Genomic DNA, 10340 nt, shown 5'->3' on the forward strand with positions numbered 1-10340 from the left:
GAGCAAAGAGGTCCTTCTGGGCTTAAGAGCTGGGAAAGTGGTTGTCCTGGATGGAGAAGCCAGCTTGGTCTGGGCTTCAGGGGCTGGTGATGCCTTAACCCCAGGGGATAGATATTAAAGTGTTTTTTAGAAAATTTTCCTTCAAAGATATTACAACTGAGTTGTAAAAAACCAAGCAAACAAGCAAAGCCGGGAAATGGTAGCGCACGCCTTTAATCCCAGCACTCGGGAGGCAGAGCCAGGCGGATCTCTGTGAGTTCGAGGCCAGCCTGGATTACCAAGCGAGTTCCAGGAAAGGTGCAAAGCTACACAGAGAAACCCTGTCTCAAAACAAAACAAAACAAAAAACAAACAAACAACAAAAAAACAAGCAAACAAAAAAAACCCCACAGTGACAACTAAATAAATGGAGCAGAAAAAGCACAAGAGCTTAAAAGATAAAATCACCACAAAGAGCATTACAGAGAGAACGGTGCTGTAAGCGATATAAACAGAAAACGCAACAGTGCAGGGCAGAACACTGGAGAACATCTGGTAACTTGGGTGCAGATGTGTTTAGGATGGAAGAACAAACCACTTCTGGAGGAGCTGACTGTCGGGCTAAGAAGGCTCAACTTTACCCTATGGACAGGACAGTTGCAGAGGTTTGGAAACTTGGGGCACTGTGCAGAAAGTGACACAAGCCCAGCCTGAGTGTTAAAGGCAGATCCATTAAAGGGTGTTCAGTCCAGAAGAGGGCACTAATGGAGCGTTAGGGAACCTGAACTCTTCCTAGAAAAGAGACTACCAACACCTGAATCACATTAACCAGATAGTTACAGTCTTGATGCCACTGAGAAAAGTCACACAAAGCAAAACAGATGTGTACAGAGTTGAAACAATAAATCTCTTTGGTATTTGAGTTTTAGACAAGCTGAAGAAAGTTGTCAGACCTAAGGGAATACCAGCCAAATGTGCATTTCAACCAATTATGACACTCTCCCACTTTCTGCTATAAGAAAGGCCTCTCATACAGGACCTGTTAATATAAAAGAGTGCCCCCCCCCCCAACGGAGAGGGGAATGCTATGACTGAGAAGCAAGACACAGACATGGGAAGCTGCCCCATTCACTCAGGCACCTAAGATCCAACACAGGGCAGCATCTTTCCACAGGGTTAATACCAAGTAGCAGTTTAATTTCCACCATTAATCCCTAGAACTTGGCCAGTCCAAACCAGTTAACAATGGCACCAGATTCTGAAGAGCTATAGGCATAAACAAAAGCAAAGGAGGAAATGACCATGAAAGGTAATGTGGTGCCTCCTACTCTGAGAGAGATTTGCCACCACCAGGAAACCCCAGCCATCCCTGCAGAGAAAGGCAAGCATGCAGAATAAAAGCCTCCTGAGAACCTCAAAAACAAAAACAACATGACACTCGGCACAAGCACACTGAAATTAACAGAATTCTGTTACAAAAGTTGCTTATGGAAAGTCAGATTTTAAGAGAGAAGCTGAATCCTTGAATCTGTATTAATGCTGGAAGTTTCTCACAATGAATCTTATGTTTGGCAAAGACAAGGAATTTGCTCTAATATTATTGCCTTGAAGAAAGTCAAATGTTTGTGTGTGGGGGCTCCATGTTTGGGGAGGCCAGTCCTTTTGTGAGGGTAGCTGGTTGCCATGGTTCCAACAGGAAAAACCTAGCTCCATGGAGATATTAACATTCCTCACTCCTGGAAGAGGAGCAGTGGGCTGTGGTTCATTCTGCCTTTAGCAAAAAGTCACATGATGTTATATGAATGTTATGAAAAATGAGTCCCTACTGCAAATAACCCAGTACTCCAGAAAACAGAACAGAATTTATGCTATCTAATGACTAAGGTAACACATTCTACTTAATATATTACAGGAAAACATGTCTTTTCAAAAATGAGCTAAATTCCACTGTGCTATACAGAACTGCCATGAATTATTCACTTCCCACAATGAGGTGATGTCATCTCCCAGCACTCCACCTGGGGGCTGTAGTTTTACAATGTCCTTGTCATAAACAGAAGGCATTCAGACACAATGTAACTCAGTGATAAGCAATTCATGTTTTATGAAAGACAAAATCTGTTTTTAAAGTGGAGACAAGGAACACCAGTTACCAAAATATCTTTTCCATTCAATGACAGAGGCTGCAAAACTCCTTTTAACTAAAGAATATCAAAGAATACTTAGTTTCAAAAATAAATTTATGTTTCAGAAGTTGAAACATACATTCTGCGATAGTCTATGTATAGTTTTCTGTTTCAAACTAAGGATAATAAAACTAGGAAATAATTTCCCAAAAATATTGACATTTTCCAGATGCACAGGATGATGAGGAATGGTGGAAAGAGTGTTGCCAGGCTCTGTGTCATTCCTCTGATGCTGTCCATCTTCTTTTGTGAGACAAGATCTCTCAAGGATCTGGATCTCACTAAGCAGGCTCGGCTGGCTATCCCAGGGATCTGCCTGTCTCCAAACATGACACCACACCCAGATTTTTGACACAAGTTCTAGGAATTAAACTGGAGTCTTCATGCTTAGAAGGCAAACACTGACCGTCTCTTCAGGCCCAGAAAGTAGTTTTATTAAATTCTGCCTTAATTGTTCACGCCATTCTGCTTCCTCAAACAGCAACAATGAGGCAACATTAGGGTTTGTCTTGACAGACCAGGCTCAGCTGAGTTTTGGCAGCACGATAGTGCTGACCTCAGCTTCTAACATCTACCCTGTACTTCACCCAGAACAAACACAAGATGAACTAAACATCAGCAGGAGACAGGAAAGGGAAGTAACATCCATGGCAGGCTTTCAGACTGGGAGGGTGTGAAGTACAAGCTACTTTAGGAAAGCACACAAACTATGCTTATTGAGAACTGACAGAAATGTTCCTAAGGTCCTACAGACACCGTGGCCCAGTATGCCATGCTACCTAGATTGATGTCTGGATACTGGGGGATGGCGACAGCCCCTGCCCCAAAGACTGAAATAAGAACTGTGTAAGCTCATGGGTGATGGAAAGCAAACATGGTAGCACAGGCCTATAATACCAGGAGGCTGAGGCCAGAGAGCTGAGATAGAGAGGAAAGAAAGGGAGGGAGGAAGTATCTCTAAGTGACCTGAGGGCATTGGGGCATCACTATCATCCATGTTCCTTAAAGCAGATGCAATATTAGCCAAAAAGAGCAGGAAGGGAGGGTGGCTGTGCAGTGCCAGGTCAGGAACAGCAAGGCCTGTCTCTTCCTCTTACTCCTCTTCCCGAGAGTAACCAGATATCACAACTCTACTCCAAAATCTCAAAGGAAGCAGTTGAGTGCCCAAGCTTGGGGAATTACATGTTGGATCTAAGTCAGTCCTAGCAGCGGGTCCTACACACCTAGGCTGTCACAAGCTGTGTTCTAGAGGGACCCCTGCCTGCCCTTAAAATACACTGGAGCTATATGGACTACCCAATCTGGTCAATGTAAAAAAAAAGGGGGGGGGGACAGGGTGTGTGTACTGGCTTGACACTTGACATAAGCTAGAGTACTCTGAGAAAAAAGGAACCTCAACTGAGAAAATGCCTCAATCAGATTGGCCTGTGGGGCATTTTCCTGGCCAATGACTGATGTAGCTCAGACCACTGTAGGTGGTATCAGCCATGGTCAGGTGGTACTGAGGTGTATAAGAAAGCGAATTGGTGAGCCAGGAAGTACAAGCAGGTAAGCAATGTTTCTCCATGGTCTCTGCTTCAATTTCTGCCTCTACTTTGAGTTCTTGCCCTGATTCTTTTAGCGATGGACTGTATGTTATAAGGTGAAATAAACCCTTTCTTCTCCAAGAAGTTTTTATTAATGGTGTTTATCACAGCAATAGAAACCTGACTAAGACAGTATGTGACTCCTGATATTTTAGAGCAGTGGCTTTCAACCCCAAACTTATCTCAGAACTCCTGGGATACTTCTACCTCTTCCAATGCTGAAACAGGACTCTATTCCAGACAGATTCTGTGAGACCATCTTGGGCAAGCCATGGGTACCAGGGGTTTTAAAGTATCACAGATGGTTCCAAAATGCAGCCAACACTGGATACAAGTAACCATCTCATGGCAAGTAACTTACCAACTCTACACTTGAAAAGTGCAGAGCTGGTAAGATGGCGTAGTGAGTAAGGCTGCTTGCCACCAATGCTGAGGATCTGAGTATGGTCCCAGAATCCATATGGCAGAAAGAGAATCAACCTCACAAGTAATCCTCTGACCTATGTGTGTGTGCCCTCACACTCACACCCACTCACACTACAATTTAAAATGTTAAAAAATTTTAAATGTTTTATTTAAAAAAAAAAAACTAGTCAAAGAAGACCTGTCTGTCAGTACAGAATGATCGGACCTATACCTTTTCTAATCTTAAACACTTTATGAGGCACACTCTTTCCAAATCTAAGACCTTAGAGTCCCTGACTTATCACAATGAGAAGAAAGACTATGTGGGAAATCATTTGACCTTGAAAACGAAGGGAAAGATGAACAACCACCTTGATCCAACATCAGGAAATTTCAAAACTGAAAGTATTAACTATCTTTTAAGGTATCTTTCAAAGAAGATATCTTTAAAATAACAAGAGTCTGATGACATACTAGAAGGTAATGAGGTGAGATTTTTACAATTATGAGAAACATTATTTTGCCTCTAGAATTCTTTGTCCAGCCAAACTAAGCATGATTTAAAAAGGCATTGCAGACAAGTGGGAATCTTAAATACATTACCATCTATATCCTAGGCACAAAGACTATTTTAAATAGTAGCTTCAGAAAACTGAAAAGGAACACATAAGAAGAAAAAATAAAGAAAAAACAACATGTGAATAGAAACCAATACTGTGGAAACAATATGGTCCACGGCTCTATGAGGTTTACCATTCAGGAAATCCAGCCTCAGGGTCCTGCTGCTCCTTCTGAGGCAACACCTGCTACACTATGCTGTGAGTTACATAGTTACAATACCGCCAACACCACTTTTATAAAGTCTGAGCTGGAATCTACCTACTAGCCAAACAAGTAGGGCAAGAGTTAAGGAGAATGGAACCTCCATAAGCTTTGACAGTGTAACTATATCATAATAACAAAAGCTCTAAGAAAGAATAATTAAAACAAACATTTACTTATGAAAAATTGGTAATTTTTGAGAGGGGTCATTGGGAGGAGGGCAGTTGAAGACTATTTAACTAGGCAAAGGTGTGTTACATTTGTTTATGCTGCCTTTGTAAAGATGTGTTACATTTGTTTATGTTGTGGAATATTATTTTAACTACGCAAAGATGAGCTACATTTGTTTATGCTGCATTTGTATAAGGATGTAAAGATGTGTTGCTTTGCCTGCCGAAGGCACCTGATTAGTCTAATAAAAAACTGAATGGCCAATAGCTAGACAGTAGAAGGATAGGTGGGGCTGGTGGGCAGAGAGACTAAGTAGGAGGAATCTAGGCTCCAGAGATAAAGAGAGGAAGAGAGAACAAGGGAGAAAGATAGGGAGACTCCCAGGACCAACCAGACATGGAGTAGGACATATAGAATAAAGGAAAGGTAAAAAGCCCCAAGGCAAAACGTAGATGAAGAGAAACAGGTTAAAATAAACTTTAAGAGCTAGTGGGGCAAGCATAAGATGAAGGCCGAGGAACATTCATAACGAATAAGTCTCCATGTCATGATTTGGGAGCTATTTGGTGGCCCAAAAGAACGCTGTTGGAGTTTGGTTTTGCTTTGTTAAGACTGTGACTATGCCCTGGTTCTTCCCATTTGCTATAAGAAAGTATTTAATTTTTTTTATTTTTACAGGACCCCACAGTTAAGAGAGTTTGAAATTTAAAATAGACTGGCTATTTTAAAGAGACTAAAATTTTAGAGAGTGAAATTTTTAAAATTTGGAATGTTTATATTGTAATGTTGATATTAATATGTGATCTTGGGGAAGAACTGTTAATCCTGAGATTCTCTGGAGAAAAACTAGTTCCACCATTTTGGGCCAAATTAAAGCAAGTTTTATTAAAATATTAAATACTGATCAAAATGGAATTTGGTCAGGACTGCTCCTGGGAACTATCCCAGCTGAGTGGCCCTGAGACAAGTTGTAGGCACGTTTATGGACAAAACTCATTGGCCATTTCCCATGAAGCTTTGTTATTTTTCAGGAACTGCAACTCCTAGCATCCCAAGAAGTTACCTGGTCTTTGGGCAAATGGAGCTTACAAGTTAATTTAGGGCATAATAGAACAAGAAAGGAAGGATTATGGCTTAACAGTAATGTGTTTGTATGTCAAGTTGACAAGGGGTCAGTGTGATATTCTGCTCCTACAGACAGCCCACTGAGCTCTCAACACTCAATGGCTTTTCTAGCCCAAAGTTCCAAAGTCCTTCCACAATCCTCTACAAAACAACATGGTCAGGTCTGTCACAGCAATACCCCACTATCCTGGTACCAACTTCTATCTTAGTTAAGGTTTCTATTGCTATGATGAAACACCATGACCAAAAGTAAGTTGGGGAGGAAAGGGTTTATTTGGCTTATACTTCCGCATCATAGTTCACCACTGAACTTGGGACAGAAACTCAAGCAGGACTGAAATCTGGAGGTAGGACATGATGCAGAGGCCATGGAAGGGTGCTGCTTACTAGCTTACTCAACCTGCTTTCTTAAAAAACACAGGACCACCAGCCCAAGGATAGCACCATCCACAATGGACTAGGCCCTCCTCATCAATCACTAATTACGAAATACCCCACAGCCAGATCTTATTGAGGTTCCCTCCTTTCAGATAACTCTAGCCTGTGTCAAGATGACATAAAGCTAGCCAACAATCTTTCAGGTAACTCATGTCAAGTTGACATGAGACTAGCGGTACACTTCTCATCCTGACCCAGCTACCTGGTATAAACTAAGTCAGGTGAACTGACTGAGAACTAGGAACCTTTGGATGAGAACCGGGAGCTCCCATCTGTTCCCCAGTCCCACAGAATGAAGACTCCTTCTATCTTGGCAGTAGCATCCCTGAGAAAACTGGGGCCCTGAGAGTCCTGATCTTGGCGTGTAGCATAAAGCAAACATCCTATGGGGAGAGACAAAATGAGGTGACATCAAGGGTTACTACCCAGCTAGCCACAAACCCTCAGCTTATTTAGCAAGTTTGGGCAGAAAGGAGCTTCTATTATTTTATCTGCAGCACAGAACTGTGACTGGACCATATGGCTGTCTTATCAGTGTTCTACTGCTGTCAAGAGACACCATGACCAAGGCAACTCTTATAAAAGAAAGCATTTAATTGGGGCTTGCTTACAGTTTTAGAGATTTAAACCATCATCAGCATATAGAGAAGCATGGCAGCATGTAGACAGATATGGTAGCTGAGAGTTCTACATCTGGATCACCAGGCAGCATGAAGAAAGAGACACTGGGCCTGGCTTGAGCTTTCAAAATACCAAAGCCCACTCCTAGTGACACACTTCCTCCAACAAGGCCACATCTACTTCAACAAGGCCACACCTCCTAATCCCTCTCAAGCACTGCCACTCCCTAATGACCAATCATCCAAATATATGAGCCTATGGGGGCTATTCCTATTCAAACCACCACAATGGCCAAGGAATTAGGCTTAGCAGAGCACAGACCACAAAGGTACAGACCTCACATTTAACAATGTGGTGATACCCAGGCTTAGGTGCCCTAAAAAAACTGCAGAGGTGATGGGGACAGCAGTCTGCCAGGTTTACCACTGAAAACATTGACCTCAGGAACTACCCCTTCAAAGGGGCCTGAATTAGTCTCTGCAGCAATTCATGCCCCACAGTGTCATTAAACACACACACACACACACACACACACACACACACACACACACACACACACACACAAAGAAACAAAAAACCCAGAGCAATCACTAGTTACTGTAGCTGAAGGTGTGGAAAGAGAAAGAGGTCCACAGTCCAGTCAAGACTATGGCCATCCCAGGTAACTTGCCTCTGAGGATCACCACCAAGCAGGTGAGCAATACCAGCAGCAGCCAGATGCCTGTTATCTATACTGTCATTTTCCATCAGAAAACAGAAGCCATGAAAAGAAACAGGAATGCATGCCCAACACTCAGGTCAAAGGGCGGAAAGGAGAATCACCCAGAAGCTTGTTGGCCAGCTAGATTGGAGTACAAAGTAAGAACCAAGTCCTCAAAGTTGTCCTCTGATTCATCCAGTTGCCATGGCACACTGGCACTTACACCACCCCCTATACTCATACACTGGCATCTGCATAAGACAATATGTAAGCAATATATCGTTATAATATTAACAATAAATAATAATAAAAATAAAAATTATAGCTGTTGAGGTTGGAGAGATGGCTCAGCCATTAAGAGCACTGGCTGTTCTCCCAGAGGTACTGGGTTCAATCCCAGTACCTACAAGGTGGCTGACAACTGTCAATTGTCAGTAACTCCAATTCTTAGGAATCTGATGTCCACTTGTGGCCTCTAAGGGTACCAGGCATGCACATGACTGTAGTTGGAAAGTTTCTCTAGTCCTGCCAGGCCCTGCGGTCAGTCAGGACAAATCTCTCCTACCTTCGTCACTTTGCCACTTGGTTCCAAGTAAACACACAGAGGTTTATATTATTTAAAAATGGTATGGTCTATGGCAGGCTTCTTGCTAGCTAGCTCTTATAACTTAACCCATTTCTATTTATCTATAAGTTGCCATCTGGCCATGGCTTACTGGTACTTTCACATCTTGCTTCTCCTAGCGGTGCTGGCATCTCTCTAGACTCTGCCTTTCTCCTTCCTGTCTCTCTCCTTGATTTCCCACCTGCCTCTATACATTCCTACCTTTGTTTAAGCTATTTTGTGTATTGTCACAATTTTGAGGTCCTTATATGGTACATCTGCTTTACAGACTGTTTATCTTGTTAATGTGAAGTCTTAGTCCTTAGGTTATTTAGGTAGATAAGGCTTATAAACCTATAGTCACCCATGCTTGTCATTTCTATAGTTAGTTATGTTCTCTAGATTTACAGAAACATAAGTCAGATGGCTATGTAATCTTCAAACACTTCTAGACCTAGAGAATATGGCTTAGAATTCTGTTGACATGAGACACAATTACTCCTGGCAGCACCGATCTGATCCCGAGAGAATGTTGTATTTCTAAGACATTTCTATTTGGAAGTTTGTCTTCTTCTTGGCACAAAACGGCCTACTGGGCAAAGAACTGCCCTTGCCTTGACTGCTGATAGTACAAATGTTGTCCTTTCTGGGCCAGCAGGACACAAGGAAAAGTGACTACTGAACTTTTCGAAGACAGGGTAAGATGGTCTTTCAAAATTCCTGCTTCTGAAGATGGTCTGTCAGATAATCTAGGCCTATAGCCAAATTGGATGCCCCAAGGATGCTGAAAAACTTTAGGTGACTGTCCAGGCTGCCAGCTGTCTCAGTCTATTCTCTCAAGAATTTCGGAAATTGCTTGCTTGCATTTTCCATTTTCTCAGGTATTATTATGTTCCTTCATGGGTCTTTGATGGAGTTGAAGACTAGGTAGTTACAGTTACAATCTTTTCATATCTTAGCTAGAACATATTAGTACTAGAGTTAGAATCTTCAAGATAGGACAGCTATTGGAATAATCTTGGTAATTTGCCATTTACCTATATTCTGGACATTTTTGGACATTTAGCATGTCTTTCTTTTTTTTTTTTTTTTAAAGATTTATTTATTTATTATGTATACAGCATGTATGATTGCTGGCCAGAAGAGGGCACCAGATCTCATTACAGATGGCTGTGAGCCACCATGTGGTTGCTGGGAATTGAACTCAGTACCTCTGGAAGAACAGTCAGTGCTCTTAACTGCTGAGCCATCTCTCCAGCCCCTAGCACATCTTTCTTATTTGATGTTATTCTTGTTGGTTGTAGTTCCATTTTTGTTTATGTTATTATCCTTTGTTTTTCCTGGACAATACTTGATAATCATTCTTAATGTATATATAGTTTGCATTACGATTAGAACCTTCTTATTTAGACAAAAAGGAGAAATGTACCGGTATTTGTTCTGCCCATGACCTTGGGCTATAGGACCCAAAGGAGGCCGGTGCTTCCTGCCATTACATACATGACCTCTTTTTTTTTTTTTTTTTTTTGGTTTTTCGAGACAGGGTTTTTCTGTGTAGCTTTGTGCCTGTCCTGGAACTCACTCTGTAGCCCAGGCTGGCCTTGAACTCACAGAGATCCGCCTGGCAAGTACTGGGATTAAAGGCGTGAGCCACCACCTCCTGACTTGTACGTGACCTCTTATAAGGAGTTGGAGTAGGGTCA

General features: G+C 42.0%; 1 protein-coding gene across 3 annotated transcripts in view; it reads right to left on the reverse strand.

Annotated features, from left to right (window-relative positions):
- Positions 1–10340, reverse strand: part of B3gntl1 (UDP-GlcNAc:betaGal beta-1,3-N-acetylglucosaminyltransferase like 1) — a 61515-nt gene that overhangs the window by 42173 nt on the left and 9002 nt on the right. The window lies entirely within an intron of this gene.

Source organism: Peromyscus leucopus, chromosome 8b (genome assembly GCF_004664715.2).
Source record: "Peromyscus leucopus breed LL Stock chromosome 8b, UCI_PerLeu_2.1, whole genome shotgun sequence".
NCBI lineage: Eukaryota > Metazoa > Chordata > Mammalia > Rodentia > Cricetidae > Peromyscus > Peromyscus leucopus.